Source organism: Melopsittacus undulatus, chromosome 2 (assembly GCF_012275295.1).
Source record: "Melopsittacus undulatus isolate bMelUnd1 chromosome 2, bMelUnd1.mat.Z, whole genome shotgun sequence".
NCBI lineage: Eukaryota > Metazoa > Chordata > Aves > Psittaciformes > Psittaculidae > Melopsittacus > Melopsittacus undulatus.
Window position 1 is genome coordinate 94,951,003 of NC_047528.1, and position 16,580 is coordinate 94,967,582.

Genomic DNA, 16,580 nt, shown 5'->3' on the forward strand with positions numbered 1-16,580 from the left:
CTGCTAACCTCTGAACTGAAGGGGGGGGGGGGGGAAGGGAAAGCTGCAGGTGGGTCCTCACACATCATCCCCACTGTGGTCATACTAGGCTGAATTCATACAACCTAATGGTTGTTTCAGTAGGTTTTTGCCCACTTAAGGTTTTTTGTTCCTACCCACATTAGCAACAGCACATTACCTACAGTTTAACTAAGGCTTGCATATAAACAGGACTTATGCTATAAATACCAAAGGTTTTTTTCTACCCCTAAAGCCTCCCCTGTGAAACTTTCAGTGGTCAAATTCTAAGGTACAACTAGAATGGCAGCATTTGGACACAAACATGAATCCTTTGACTAATCTACACTCCTCCCCCTCACACCAGCATGCCCAGTGCAGGGACTAGACAATTCTTATATTAACATAAACTTATTACTGTTAAAAATATCCTTAGCATAGGATTTTAGAACCCATTGAAGGAAAATAAACATTTAGCACATCAAGATCTTGCACATTTGAGTATAAACTACTCAGAAATCCAGCGATGGAAGTTAAACTTCCACTTCAGCATTTTGGTATGAATTAGGGGTGTGCTACTGAAGCAAACTTTCCAAACATACCATTTACTCTGCTTTTGTTCGTTTTGCAAGATGGACCTGGACAACAAGAGTAAGCTCTTTTTTAGACCAAAATAAAACTGGGAATCGTTCTTTAGAAGCTTCCCAGTTCTAAAGAAGAACATACTTCTTTACAAGTCCAAATATGAAGGGATTCAGTAGACCTAGCTCAAAGAAAGCCCTTTTTAAAAGCTTCTGATGTGGTTATTCTGTTTTCAGCAGCAACAGTTTTTCTCTGAAAATCTGCCACTTTTGGGCCTCACTACTCGCTAACATACACAACAGACTTACATGTGTTAGGGCACCCAAGAGTAATTATGCTGCTTAAGTCAACTTTAAAGTTAAACACAAACTAGAGAATAAGATCTGCAATATCTTAGCTGTTTTAATTTGAAGCCACCATGTCTGACATGAATATACTATTTTGTTTTCTCTTCAGTATGACATAATATTTAAGATTAAATAACTGACTACTACTGGAATATCCAGAGCTCTGCATAACCTTAATTTACAGTGTTTCTGGACTGCAATTACTTCATTACTACAGTCAAGTGTTTTTCACACGATGAAAGTACCTTCCTAAAGTGCCTCAAATGAATGTGTGTCAAAAGCCACTGCACAACAAAACTGCACATTCAGTTACCTTCACTTTACCTGCACTGTGAGAGCACTTGCTCTTCCCTTTTCAATAAAACAAACACTTACAGGGCCCAGTTGCATATGAGTTTGGGATTACTGTTATATTGCTATGCTAAAATGGAGAATGTAAACATAAATAGGCAGAAAAGCAGATTATTATTCTTTCATAATTACATTTTCAGCATACCCTAGAGCATGCCAAGTACCTCACCATACAGAACAAGACAGACAAGATTTGTACCTCGCTGTTTACTATCTAAAATCTTACCAACCTTCCACAAAGGGTAACAAACCCTACACACACCAGTTGCACGTTTCACTCGGGGAAAGCAGGCTTACCGCCAGACTTCCAGCAGGGTTGAACTGTCCCGTTCGCGCAGGGCCAGGCCCCGCGCCTTGGGAGTCCCACGCCTGTCACCGGAGCCTACGGGCACATGGGCACTCGCGGAAACCAGGGACGAGGCGCTGAGCAAAGACTGATTGCCCGACCCCGCGGTGGCGCTGGGCACAGGCCTCGGGGGAAGGTGAACACGCGAATACCTGAAATATGGCACCGCGGAGAGGGAGCCGGGCACTGACGGGTGCCCGCCGCGGCCCGGGAGCCACCGCCCCGGCGCTCCCGAGAGCGCGGCGGCTCCACACCGTCTCTCTCCCGGGACCCCTCCACCTCGCTCGGGACGGGCCACAACACCGGCAGAGTAGCGAGGCTGGAGGACGGGCCGGCTGACTAATACCGCCCCTGCGAACGCACTTCAGCCTCCTCTACACACACCTCCCTCCCACGTCCCACGGGGTGCTGCCTTCGCTCCAACACTACCACTTACCCAGCGGGCACCGACGGTGGCCGGTTCTGCTACGCTCACCTCAGTGTCGCCTGCTGCTTTCGCAGCCGCCGTTCCCCCGCGGGCCGGTCGGAGGTCAGCGCCGCCGTCCTCGGTTCCCACCCCCCCCCCTTTTTCCTCCTCCTCCTCCTCTCGCTCTCCGGGCTCCGCCGCCCCTGACACAGGCTGCGGCCCGACTGCGGCGCGAGCGGTCAGGTGACTCCCAACAACATTACCCGCCTGCCCCCCGCGCACACACCCCGCCCGCTGATTGGAAGCGGCGCTCCCCGCCGACGCGCAGCCTCCCACACCGACGCGCAGTGCGCAGCCGCTCCCCCCGCAGCCGCCGGGTCCTACCTCCCGCCTGCCCACCGGCGGGCGCTCCTTGGGGGTCGCGGTGGCCGGGGGGATCGGGTGGGCTGGTTGTCACTCGTCTGAGGGGAACGGGCTCACGGACGGGGAGACTTAGATGCCCCCAGCGGGCAGTCGCTGTCCGGATTGGAAGTGCTGGTAGTCGAGCTAGATTCGGCCCCGCAGTCGTCGCCTCGTGTGTCGTCCAGGACGGGATGTGATGGGGTGGTGCAGGCTTGTAGTGGGAAGTGCCCCATGCCAGTAGGCTTGACCAGCACAGTCATAGAATCATAGAATGAACCATTTTTGGAAAAGACCTTAGATACCATCAAGTCCAACCATTACCTCAGGACTGCAAAGTCCACCACTAAACCACATCACTGAGGACCTCACCTACACGCTTTGTGATTTTAATCCCTTCCAGGGATGGTAATTCCACCACTTCCCTGGGTATGGATCCAATATGATCACTTCCCTGGGCAGCCTGTTCCAATGCCTGAGCAACCTCTCAGTGAAGAAATTTTTCCTAACATCCAGGCTAAACCTCCCCTGGTGCTGCTTGAGGCCATTACCTTGTCCTATCACTTGTTACTGGGGAGAAGAGACCAACCACCACTTCACTGCATACTCCTTTCAGGTAGTTGTAGAGAGCAATAAGGTCCCCCCTGAACCTTCTCTTGTCCAGACTAAACAACCTCATCAGGCTTGTGCTCCAGACCCTTCACCAGCTTCATTGCAATGAGTGACACTTCTGTGTCAGGGAGCGGTATCTAACATTCTGTAAAACTGCCATCCTTCTTAATCCCATTTTAGAAAGGGAGGTTTTGCTGGTATAACTTACCAAATGCGAAGTTTATGTTGTGTGATCTAGAATGCTTTCTGGAAGCTCAGGCTTCACTGATGGAAGTGGCCTGTTGACAGGCCTCATCCTCATGTTGGGTCTGATTTGTCAACCAGCTATCGAGCTCTGCACTGTGCTGTGTAAAAGGAGATAAGATGTCAAGTAAAGAGAAAAAACACTGCAGAGCGAGTTGTGGTGAGGAGATAACCTTCAGCTAGCAACAGACAGACACACCGGTGCTAGAACTGAGAATGATGTGGTGTTACTGTTGAGCTAATTTCCCTACTGAAAGGCAGACTGGGATGTCCAGTGCCACTTGTATGGAGCTTGCATACAGTTTTCGTACTGTCCTGACAAGTCTTTTTGTGTGATGCCATCTGCATGTACAAATTCAGAGCGATAGCTAAGAGAATGCCTTAGCAAATGCTGCTGTGTGTTCCCCTGCTCAGAACTAGAGAATTTTCAGTACTTTTAGGCTCTGGTAGGTACTTGCCTCCTCCAAATCAACTTAGAATAGCAGTAAGGTCTTTTATTCTGCTGAAAACAACTAGAGGGCAGCTTGTTCTCCCCAGTACCATCTTGAAGGCAATGCAAAGGAAAAGAATGATTGACAGACGGGAAAAAACCCTCTCCTCTTTCATACCATTAAAAGGGAAAAAAATCTCTGTTGCCCAGGTCAGAGGGGATAAGCCCCAGATACCTGTTGATTCAAGAACACCACTGATGGCAACCTCCTTCCAGAAGCTGCATATCCTGAGTAAAATATTAATGATGGCAAAAGATGCACTGCCAAGAATACTAATGGGAATTTCATTGTTATGAAATTTTAACAAAGTTTAACAATTTCATTTACATTTTAATTATGACTGCATTATGCCTCATAAAATAAAACGGAAAAGAAAATCAGTCTTATCTGTATTTAAGTATCATGTGACTAGTTTGGGCTGTTTTTAACAGTAGATATGCTAAACTTCATTTTACCCTTGCTCAGAATTTTTGGGGAAGGTGTGAGCAAAGATGTTACTGGTAATATTTAGTAATGATAGGTGTATATAAAAGATGAGGGAGTTCCCCTCATGTTTGGGTGTAATGACTGACCTTACATAATTCAGAAAGAGGTGAAACCATGGGGAGTAATGCCTATGTTTGAAAAGCATGGAGTGTCATTCTCAGAAGCATGTTTACATATTATTTTACTCCTACATTTATACTCTCTTCTTTACTCCTGCATTAATACTCTTTTTCTACAGAGTTACTACCATTACAATGGTAATGCTAGTGAAACTCTTGTTTTATTTACTTCCAGTGGCAAGCTGGTTAGAAGTCCCAGAGGTAGGAGGTTTGAGGGATATATAACTGATTTCACCTCCATGCAGTGAACCCAACAGTTTCACTTTCACAGAAAATTAGAAAGGAAATTTTCAGTAGCTTTCTTCAAAAGTCATTATACCAGATTAAACTGATAACAGACAGGAAATCTCTGCCCTTTTATTAGTATGTTTGCTAACTGAAAAGGCATTTCTGAATTGGATTTTTTTTTTTTAAGTAGGGGGTGGCTTCATTTCACAGGCAGGCTTCACTTTTCCCTGGATCATTTCTAAGTCTTTTAGGCTTAGTTTTGTAAGGTACATTTTGTTACTATTTTTTTGTCTCAATTTCTTTCATCAGATATATTCATTAGCATCCAGAATTAAAATGACAACCTGGAGCACTGTAAAAGCGGATGTGGAACCATAAGCCAAGTAGCAGTTCCAGATTACTTACTTGAAGGTTCCCAATTGCTCTGGGCTCTGAGAATTCATAGTATTTAAAAACTAAAAGCTGTCGTTTCCTCCATCAACAGCATTAAAGATAGATGTTAATGCCTTTTCTGGATGTGCACCAGGTAAGTCTTGTCTTTTTGTCAGACCTGTGGTAAACCTGGCACATCAACTGTAGCCGTCTTCCAGAGCCACACACCTTTTGTTTTAGTTTTACATGCTCCTGGATTCTTAGTGTTTATTGTGGGCTAATACAGCTAAGTCTTTTGTAACTGACAACCATAAAAACAAATAAAAGCAACATCAATCAAGTAAACCATCTACTGGGTTGGCTGTACTTGAGGTTAGTCTAGCATTGCATTCTCTGAAAGACCTGCAATAAATGGGTTTGTATACTCATATGATCATCCACACTTACAGCCAGGACAAACACATTGCACATATGCCATGCTGCAGCTGATGAAGCAAAGTGGCTATCAAATCATAAGAGGTGCTGAAAGGATATAAAGAACAGCAGCAGTGTAAAGGACAGGACTAGGCCAGGAATGAAAAAATAGCTGTTGAATTAAGAGCAAATCTGGATATTTGGTAACTAACTTAAATGTGCGTAAACTTGTGGTGTTTGCGTGTTGGTTTTACATACTGCTCTTGTGAGCATTTTCTGAAGGAGGTATGATGCCTTTGAGGTGAGAAGAATCTCCCGATAGGAGAGAGAGTTCCTCTCCACTCTACCCCTTTTCTTTGGAATTCTCTGGTCTATCTATGCATGTGTATTCCTGCTAAAGGAACAAGTTATATCCAGTACTTTATAAATCAAAATAACCCTTCAGACTGTTCTCTTTGTATGTAACACAACTGTTACTGATTTATTTATACAACTCCCATATTTTGATTAAATGAGAAATTATTGGTGGCTCTAATTTGGTAAATACAGTTCTATAAAATGAGTGTCTGAGATAGTTTTAATCTCACACAGGATTTAGCAAAATCACACATGGTAGAGGGAGGGTGTGGTTGTCTCTGCCATTCCTCTGAAGTGTCTTGAACAAAACTCTTGAGTCTTGCAGTTTTGACAGAGGCTAATACGTATTTTCCTTCAATGACTGTTTAACAGCTGTCTTTCACCTTCATCATTCATTTTGTAATGAAAAAAAGCAACTTGTTGGCAAATAAATTTAAGCATGGCTATTTGAAAATGATATGTAAATAGTGCCTTTTTGCTTGAGGTTTGAGTACTACCAGTTCTTAATGTATTCTGAATCCAAGTTTTTACAGTTACTCTTTGTATTTTCTGTGAGTTGTAGTTCTCATGCTCTTACACATGTTGTTAATTCCCAATCCCCTGGGGAATTTAGATGGGAAGAAAGCAGCTTTAAGACAACTGGTAAGAACTGATGGTTGCAGAAATACAGAATGTTCTCAGTGTTTAAGCATAAGCAGAAAACTTAAAAATACCTACCAACAGACTAAAAAGTTTGAAGGTTTTTCTATGGTTTTACACTTGAGATTTTTGTGGGGAATAGGAGGGAATAGAAGAGAAATCAAAACAAAAGGAGCTCTTACATTGGTTTGAAGATTGGCTACCAAATTTCAGACCACACCCACCGAGAAATGATCTTCATCTCTTGTACTCAATCCTAGGGATGATGCAATGCTGACTTCCCACACAATAGGGAATAAAGTTATGGCGTAATAGCTTGCTTCTCACTCATAGGCAAAGTGCAGAACTGAATAAGTACTTTCCTCATTGAAATTAGACACAACTGGAGAGTGGAAAAAATAAAAAAGAATTAGTCAATTTTTTTCCCTAAAAAGGAGAAGTAAAACCAGTAAAAAGGAGATCTGGAAGATAAGCTGAAAAACAAGGAAGTATGTCTTCCTGCAGATGAATAATGAATGTCTTAAAGATAAAACAAGATAAAAATTGAGATGATACATGCTGAGAGAATTATTGAGCATGATAAGAAATAGCAACAAAAAAAAATAGAAAAAGGAAAATGTCCATTTTTCTTTTTTTTTTCAGATACATTGACAACATTAATGGGATTTTAAGTCCTATTACATTAAATGCTGTTATTTCCCTATGAAGCTTGGCTATAGCTGTCTTCTTGCTAGCATTGTTTACTGCTTCTCATCCACTAGATGCACCAGCCTCAGCTAGCATTTGTTTGGGGCTTGATTTTACTGAGTTCTGGCTAGTCTTTGGATGGGCAATGGCCCAGAGAGGAGAAAGTGGTCTAATCTGTGGAGGTTAGTTGTGTTGACTACTGGGTACAGACTAAAATAGGGAACCTTTAGGCCATCTTTAATATTGTGTGTGATCTTTTCTGCCCTTGTCTTCTTGTATAGTGGGACTGGTTTCATACCATAGAAACTTGGCTAATAAATTCTCCAAAGGTAAATTTTAACGCATCCCAATGTTATATACGAGATTCATCTTGCTTCTCTTTATCCATCAAAAATTTAGTGTCTCGTCTAAGCTGTTTATCTAGGCTCCCAGATAGTCAATGAAAGTAGATAGGAATCTCCACAGGGTAATTCCTCCCTTCCTATGGTAGGTGTCTAAGGTACGATGAAACTCCTTTTGGAGATGCCTGTCCCACACATTTTTCTGTGATAGGAATGTGAATAAGTAGGTTAGACTAGATACGTAACTGTCAAGAGGACTACACATTTACTGAACCTGTGCCCCCATACTTTTGCAGGATGCTGGGATTGGAATACCCTAGAGCAAATGTGTTGTGGAATTGTTGAGAAAAATAGGTGCTATAGGCCCATCTTCTTTTCATTATGAAATGTCCAGTTTTCTGGATGAGCAGGACACTTACCTCAGAAGAAAATTTCTGTCTTTGATTACTTTAGCTACAGTATACCAGATTGACATACATAATGAATCCAACATTTCTGGTGTAAGCCAAATGAGCATACAGATCACTACAGTAAATCAGGTGTAACAGACATGCTGTTGGCCTAGATGCACCAGGTTTACATAGACAGATGGAATGCACTGCATATATGGAGTATGTCGATGCCTTCTTGGAAGCATCAGCCATAGTGTTGTAAGCAGTACATTGCATTCATGCATGTGCAGCAATTCCAGTATTTCCCCGGAGCTGCAGATTTTCCTTGTGTATATAGAACAGCTGTGTTGTACATCTGCAAAACGTGTGTAAAGATCCCAGCTGAGACTAGTCTGGTCTCTCTGGAATGATCAGTTTTGCTCGTGGCCTGCTTTTGGTGTACTTCTGTACACCATGAGCTGCATCAGGAGTCACCTGGTGGGACCTGCCACCCTGGCTTCAGGGGGCAGAGGCTGAAGACCCTGTTGTATGCACATCCATGTCCAGTATTACTTCTGTAGGCATCACACGGAAGGCTTGTCCATTTACACTCCTGTAAATGAAAACCTAACCGCTCCCTCCTGTGAACTTGCAAACACTAAAGCTGTTTTTTAATCTACACTTAGATAACATTTTCTGACTGTAAATTGAGCTATCAAGGAGCTACTATGGTATGTATCTAAGTGCCTGAAACCTCAGGGCTATGTCAATATTTACAAGCGAAAATCTGACTCTTATTTCAAAATGGCTTTTGAAGTCTTTACATACGTCCTTTTAGAATTTATTTCCATACTGTCTTTTGCTGTATGTGTGTAGCACAGTTCTAAGTCTTAGGAACATACATGTGTATTTTTAATGGTTTCTTGATTACAGAAGTCTTGTTCATTCTGAGAAAACATACTGCTAATCACAGGAAAAGATTTTTAAATTCCATGTTATTAGAAAAGAGGAAACATTGCATTTCATCTACAAGAAAATCCTATTCTAGTAAAAGGTCTTTTAAAAGACAATTGTGAAAGTATCTTAAATCTAAAGCTAATTTGTTCCAAATCTCATCAGAGCTTCCTAAACTGAAAATCAGCCTCTCAGTTAAAACTTCCCCCCCCCCTTATTATTTTGAAAAGCAGCAACCTTAAATCATATTATTTCAATGGGGGAAAAAAATAGAATCTTTTTCCTTTAAAAGAAAGAGGGGGTTTTTGGTTTGTTTGGGTTTTTTTTTTCAGTAAGAAGGGCTATAAACCATGTGTAAGCAGTGGCAAAAGGGTGGGAAACATTTAAAAGTGTCTAGCTGTGAAAAATAAGAGGTCTGCTTAGGCTGAGAAAGGTGTGTGAGAAGACTAAAGAATGAAAACTGCAGCAAGACAGGTAGAGGAGCCCCATCTGGGTACTTAGCTTGAAAGAGGAAAATGATTTATTCATGAAAATTGGATTTGCTTTCCTGGAAACCTCTCGTGAAGCTGTTAAGGGCTGAAATCTTGTCAGATGTCAATGGCTGATCTGGGGGGTCTCAGAAAAAAACAAGGAATGTTGAGGAGGCAAAGTGAAATTCCTGCAGCCGGACTGTCCAGACCAGGCATTATCACACAGTGACTCTTCTGAAGCCCGGGAAGGCACCTTGGTATATGTGGGAAAGCTAGTGTATGTCATCTGGGGCTCAATGAGTATTTGCAGTCTCAAGTAATGCTGTGGGATTGCAGCTGTGCAGGCTTTAGATGAATTAGCTCCCTGCAGCAGAAAAGCACTAAGCCTGAAAACAGCAGAAGCTGAGTTTTCAGCCAGATGCATATCTTCACGTAGATTCATGGAAGCATTGAGGTTTTGGGAAGCTGTAGGGAGACCTGGTGAAACACCTCATGCTTGGGAGACTGACAATGAAGCTAAATGCATGGCAGACCCGACCATTTCCGTGTGCCCTTACCCTGTGAAAGGGTCATGCTGGGGAAGAGAGTCATCTCTTCAGAAAATAGCCTGTGTGGTACTAGGGAAAGAAGAGTCCATTTGCTTAATTTATAATAGAGCCTATTGACAGTCTCCTGAACTAGCAAGTTAGAATGCCTCCCCCCCCCCACACCCCTGCACACCCTTAGTTTAGGAGAAGTAAGGGCTGATAGTGAGCTGGCAGTGCATTATTCCCATGTGTGGCTGGTTTGGGACTCTTCTCTTGGTTTCACTCTAAACTGCTCTGAGGAATCTGCTCGTTAGTTCTACATTATCAGGGCTATCTGGAGAACTGTCTTGTTGCTCTTAAAGTAAAATGCAAACCCTCCCCACCCTGGATGAAAACTCAGGGAACGTTCATTTTATGGAAGGAGATACCCTGAGTTTTCTTACATGACAAAAGTATTTGTGGGTGAGACCCTTTAAAGTAGTTAAGAAGTGGCTTCTCTCTCACACACATGCAGCTTCATAAATCTCTGTAACACTTGAAACATTGAAACTTTGGACTGGTTCCCTGAGAACTGTAGTCATACCCCTGAGAGGAGAAGGATGTTGAGTCATAGCAAAGAAAGGAAAGAAAAGCTGAATGTTTTTTCTATTACAGTCGTCCCAGAGGTCAGACGCAACCAAGACAGACAGATGAACAACAAAAACACTGGTTAAATGATTCAAAAGGCTAGGCTTTCTGGCATTAGACAAAAACATTTCAAGTGCTCTGAAAGAAAATGTGGAAATGAATTGTCATCCCAGTGTATCTCAGTATATTTGCCTTTTAAGTTTAATGCTTGAAGAAGGATTAATTTTAAAATGTTTTGGTAGAAAGCTTTTGAAGGTCTTACACTTCAACTGCCTGAAGGCTGTTGTAAGTATACCAAGACCAGAATGGTGAACAATGAAATTACATTTTCCTTTGGAGATTTCTAGCAGTGACATAAAGAAAAGTTATTTGGTTTAGGGACATTTTTGAAACATGGCATGACATAATTTTTAAAGTACCTGATTAAACTAATCTTACGCTTAACTAAGTTCTTTATGATCACCCAGCTTGCTCTTGCTACACAGGATGATTGCAAAAGTGTATTTGAAGACCTGGCTAAGACTGGAAAGCACACCAAAATCGAGGAAAAATGGCATACATTCAAACACTTGGCTAGGTTCTAATTTTACAACGTATTCTTACTGTAACCTACTACTTTGGTATTGATCACACAATGACTTGCCAGGAAGATGGTTTGACTGTTGAAGCTTTCTGAAAAAGATATTTGTTTTTTTGAGGTTGTACATTTTCCCATTTGTCATAAGAGAAAAATCAATTCAGTGCCTGCTTCTGTTTAGAGCTGCATGTTAAATGCCCCACAACAGAAGCTGTTCAGTTTCTGGGACTCATTATCAAGTTGGAGTGTCAATTGAGAAACCAGAGTGATTACTAGTTTGTTTGTCACTGCGGTGATCCAGTAAGAGGAGGGAGCCAATCTTCACCCATCTGCCGCGTCTATCTGGATTTCTTCCTGTTCTCAAGCTGCTGGCCAGTCAGCTCATCGTGCACTTGGGTGTGACTGCAAGCCATGGTGAGTCATGGTTTATGTGCACAACTCATACCGAAAGGAAAATGAGGCCAGTTTTAACCCTACTTTTGATTTCATCTCTAGCTTTGTTCTGTGAAGGTCACAAAAAGCCAAAATTACTACACATAGCAAAAGATAACCTGGTGCAAATAAGACACAGGAGGAGGTGTCACCATTTTTTAAAAAATGAAGAGTTAAATATACCTGCAGTTCTCTGTACTGGGTCTTATTGTGGTAGTGTCCTCTCAGTAACACAGCATTAGATGATGCACAAACTAGTGATCATCTCTTGTCAGAGGATAAAAGTGCTGAAAACAGCAAGTTGACAATTGGAAAGTTTACTTAAAAATCTGGAACTTGTTATAGAAAAGTTGGAAGTGATTACATAGTGTCATTTCCTGATAACTTGGTTCTTTGTAAATTTTTTGTCTTATGAGGTATTGCCTCAGACACAATAGTCAGACAGTTTCCAACTGTTCCTGCTTTTCCTCTCCCTTCTTCGCAGCTGATGATCCACACCTGTGGAGACTGCTTCTGCCAGCACTGGAGGAGACTCACAAGATTTTTTAGGAACCTTTCAGAGTTTGTTTTCTCACGGTGCAAGGTGGGAGCTTCTTGAAACCCGTTTCACAGATGTCTCAGGAGCACGCTGTTTCTTTTCCCCTTTCGCTTCACAGAATCTCAGCCTGGTTGATGTTGGAAGGCAGCTCTGAAGGGCATCTGGTCCAACCCCCTTGTTCAAGCAGGCCCACCTAGAGCTGGTTGCCCACAGCCATGTTGAGACGGCTCTTGAGTACCTTGAGGGATGGAGACTCCACCTCTCTGGGCAACCTGTGCCAGTGCTCAGTCACCCTCACAGAGAAAAGGTGTTTCCAGATATTCAGATGGACCCTTCTCTGTTTCACTTTGTGTTCATTGACTGTCACTGGATACTCCTGAAAAGAGCCTGTCTCCTTCAACTTTATACACTTCCTTCAGATATTTGTACCCTCAGCCATCCCTTGACAGGGATGAAGAAATAAAGGGGGCTGAAACAGGGCAATCTGCCTCATCAGGGACTAAGCTGACATATCTATTCAGCAAAAACCTCTGGTGCTGTTCTTGCTACAGTGAAATTATTGTCAAAACACATTTTGAGACTTGCTTTTTCTGAGTCAAAGGTGTAAATGTTGTACTTAATGACAGTGCAGGTCTTGGAACCCAGATGCTGTTACACCCAGAGCTTACCTGGCCTGGAAACTTTTCAAAACACTCTGCAGAAGACACCTGAAAAAGTCAGTTAAGACATATTTAAACACCTGGACCATGCAGCAGCCTACCACTACCTTATGCATTGTGACAAATGTAATATCCAAATTGGACAAAAGTATCTTAGACTTGAGCATAGGTGTGAAAAGCAGCCTGTGAGTAGTTGGTTATAGCTGCTGTTGAATGTTTTGTATCTGTCCTGAAATGAGACTTTTTCTCTTGTTTGCAGGCCTCACACAGGGGTCTTCAGTCCCCAGAAGTGACCAATTGGGTTACATGTTGGCTGCTTTACCTCTCAACAAACATTTGGAGGGTTGATGAAGAGAAGGGAAGGCAGAGGGAGTGAAGGGCTGCTGCTCTGCCAGAAGGGCGGGAGAGAATCAGATTCTTATGGGTACTTCTTTTCACACAGACTTATTTCCTGATAAGGAGAATCACAAGCATGACCTTGAATTCCCTGTGAGGTGTTTTACAACTGTTGTTTAGCTTAGGAGATTAATTTTCTCATATTATTTCATGTGTCACTATGATCTCTTTTTTTTTTTTCCTGTACAAAACATTCCACTTTTTATCTACCTAGCAAATTCTGGCTATATTGACTCAGAAACTATCCCAGTACATAGATGACTGTGGTGGGACTTTATGCAAGACTGTTGCCTGTGGTTGGGTGTAGTCCATAGGAGTTTAAGACCCTTACAGACTTTCTAAGGGATGTGACCGTTTCTAGGATCTCCAGAGCAATATCTTCTCTACCTGCTGTTGCCAAGCACACTGCTCCTATTGGGGCTTCAAGAGGGGGCACTCAGCAGAGTGGTCTCCTGTTGACTAACCTCTCAAAACACCCACGGTCTGTTTAGTGTTTGTGAGTAGCTCATGGGAGCAAGGTTCTCTGGGATGTGTTGTACCTGTATATATTACCTACTTCTCTTCACATCCCTCCACCTCAGAATGACTTGTAAAATTTGAGATTCTGGGGTTTGGGTGGAGTTTTGCAAGTCACGGTCAAACAGTTTACATATCTACGTGCAGCCATGGCTGAGCACAGGCACGTCTAGTCCTGATAAGATACAAGCCTTCAGCTCTGAGTGCTTGTTTGTATGCCTTTCACCACTTGAAAGCAAGTTGCTGCCTAAGAAAATGCACATTCTTTGTGTTTTCTAACAAATGCTGTAAATCAGAAATTGTGGTAATTATCTCACATGAAGTCTCTGTAATAAAGAATTAAATACCAATGTTCTAGTTAAATGCTTATGAATCACTTCCCAGTAAAAAATGACACCACCTGTCATGTTTCACATATGGAAAACTGGGAGAATGAGCTAAACTGAGGCAGCTAGTGACTGTGCTGTACAGTGGTTACTGCATGACACAAGGAGGTGTATTATACTGCACATTCCTTTCAGGCAGAGAAACAGCAGAAGCTGCACAGCTGACAGTGCTAAGAGCAGAAATCTTAGAATGACAGTTTAATTAACAAAGGTATGCAATTTTTTTGCATGCAGAGAGCAAAACATGAATTAGGTACTTTTCTCTATGAACTTACTAAATACATGCAGGTATTGCATGTAGATACACAGTCGTGACTGTTGCCTTATTAATAGATTGTAAGGTGTAGGAAAGGAGGAACAATCCAAGGGCATGTTTTAACAATGTTTCTAGAACAAAGCACTAGATGAAACAAGCATTCAGGAAGGCAGATGAGCTGACACTGCAGCTGGGAGCACAGGCTTTCGGATTGGCATTTATAGCCTATGTAAGTAATGTTTATACAAAATCACACAACTCTAGTGTTGTAAGCTAAATGCTTCAGAGAGAATAAAGTAAAATATTGTATATTCTGAGTCCCTTGTCTGCTAGGACATTTAGCAGAGTACATGTTAATAAGCAGAGTAGTCCCACTAAGATCTGAATGAGCAACTCTTTAAACATGTATTCAAAACATATCCTGTTCTGTTCCACTTTGGGATACATTGGAGACCTTTTTTTCTCCATCATTTTGATTTGTGTTATTTTACTACCACTTGGCAGTTTCATTGGTGGCACAATATGATTTGGAAGACTGAAATAATGTAGCAGAATGGGAAGGAAACTCCCAAACACCATTCTTAAAAAACAAGGAATAACAGGTAGCCTGTATAAAAACAGTTTTGAGAAAATGCTCTTGTATAATAATCAATTACTGTCTTTGAAAAATTACCTTTTATTCCCAACTGGTTCCTGCTGAGGCTTCTAAACCTCCATGTCAAAGTTCATTCAAATCAGCTAAAACTGTAAACTGATAAATAAACAAAACACAGTTTGAGGTTATACCAGTTCTGTCTCTCATGCAACTCTTGTCCCTTTGATTGAGAGAGGTCATGTGTCAGTAGAGTCATGTTTATTTGGATTACTGGCTGTTCTACCAACAAGAAAGTTGTAACTGCTTTCATGTTGTTTGCAGTTGTATTTGTAAAGGCATGATGACTAAGTTTCATATGTTTCTATTAATACAAAGATGGTTGTCATTGATATCAATACTTGCTGTTGCATAAAGCAAGAAATACCTTAGATACCTCTTAGAAAATAGTAGAAACTTCTCAAATGCACATTGCAATATAAATTTGGTTTTGAAAGTTCTCGGTTGTACAGTGCCAAGGAAGCCTTGTTTCTGTCAGGACATGAAGAATTTACTTGTTTTTTTTTGTTATGTGCCAATTGCAGTGGAAATGATGCAGCACAAAAAACTGCTGACTGAAGAGTCAGTTGTATTTTCTAGGTATTTTCTTGTTTTGAAAGAACACTGTCGATTATCTCAAGTCCTGCAGTTGTTTAAATTTAACATCTGCCAAGTTATTATGCTGCTAATGCTGGTAAGAATAGAGAAACCTGCCTTAGCAGCTACCTCCTAAGTCATATCTTATTATTTTCAATATTAAATATAAAATGGTATGTCTCATCTTACTTGTCATGATGTTCCTTAAATTACATTGTATCCTAACAATTATATAAAGAATAATATTGCATATTGTAGAGCAGCCATCTGCTCCTGCAGGTAGGGGTGATTTACTACAACAGGGGAAGGACCAGAGGGATGTGATGTGCACTGGTGCAAGGTGACACAATGCCATGGGTACTATAAATCAGTATACCCCAATAAACAATAATAAAAATTAATCAATCAAGGAAGACATTTTTGCCAGATGAGGCATGTGATGGGGCCCTCTGACAGGTAAAGCACGATCTTACAGGCCCTCAGCCCTAATCTGAAAGCAAGTGCCCCTGTGGAGACCTGAGCAGACTCACAGCCAGAAACTTTCCAGTGGTTTGCACAGCCCAGACTTGAGGGGATCTGCTGCACTCAGTGTCTGTTCTTGGAAGGCTTACTCTACTATCTGAGGTCTATGCACCCATCTGCACTTCTACCCCAAGTTTAGGTGGGACATCTAGATTATGTGTAAATTATTAGCAAACATGTTAGCAAAAACGTTAACAAAAACTTGTGCTGAAAATTTAAAGAACAACATTTTATTTGCAAGCACTGCTGTTCAGTTGTTCTTCTGGGGAGGTAGAAAATGTGAAATATTAACTAGGGCAGGGAGGCAGCTTCACAAATCACATAACTAGCGTGTTTTAAACATACTGCATGGGATACAGCAGTTAAAACAGCAGTTGTGAGCTGATGATAGAGTAGCACAACTGCAAACACTGGACTGTGGGAGGAGTTTGGAATATACCAATATCAATACATACCAATACCAATACAAATATACCATTATCTAAACCTGAGGTCCAGTTGTGGCCTGGGAGATCTGGTGCCTCATCCCTGCTTAAATGCTCTGCTTGAGTTTTGGGGTGCAGGAGTGCTGAGTGGCATTTCCAGTATCCCTGGTCTGTGATCACAGTGCATCTGCCATCTGATGGGCACAGGCAAAGCCCAGCCTCCCACAGAATGGAAGAAAATGCAGTAGTTTTCCTTTTGATGAGGACACCTAGCTAGAA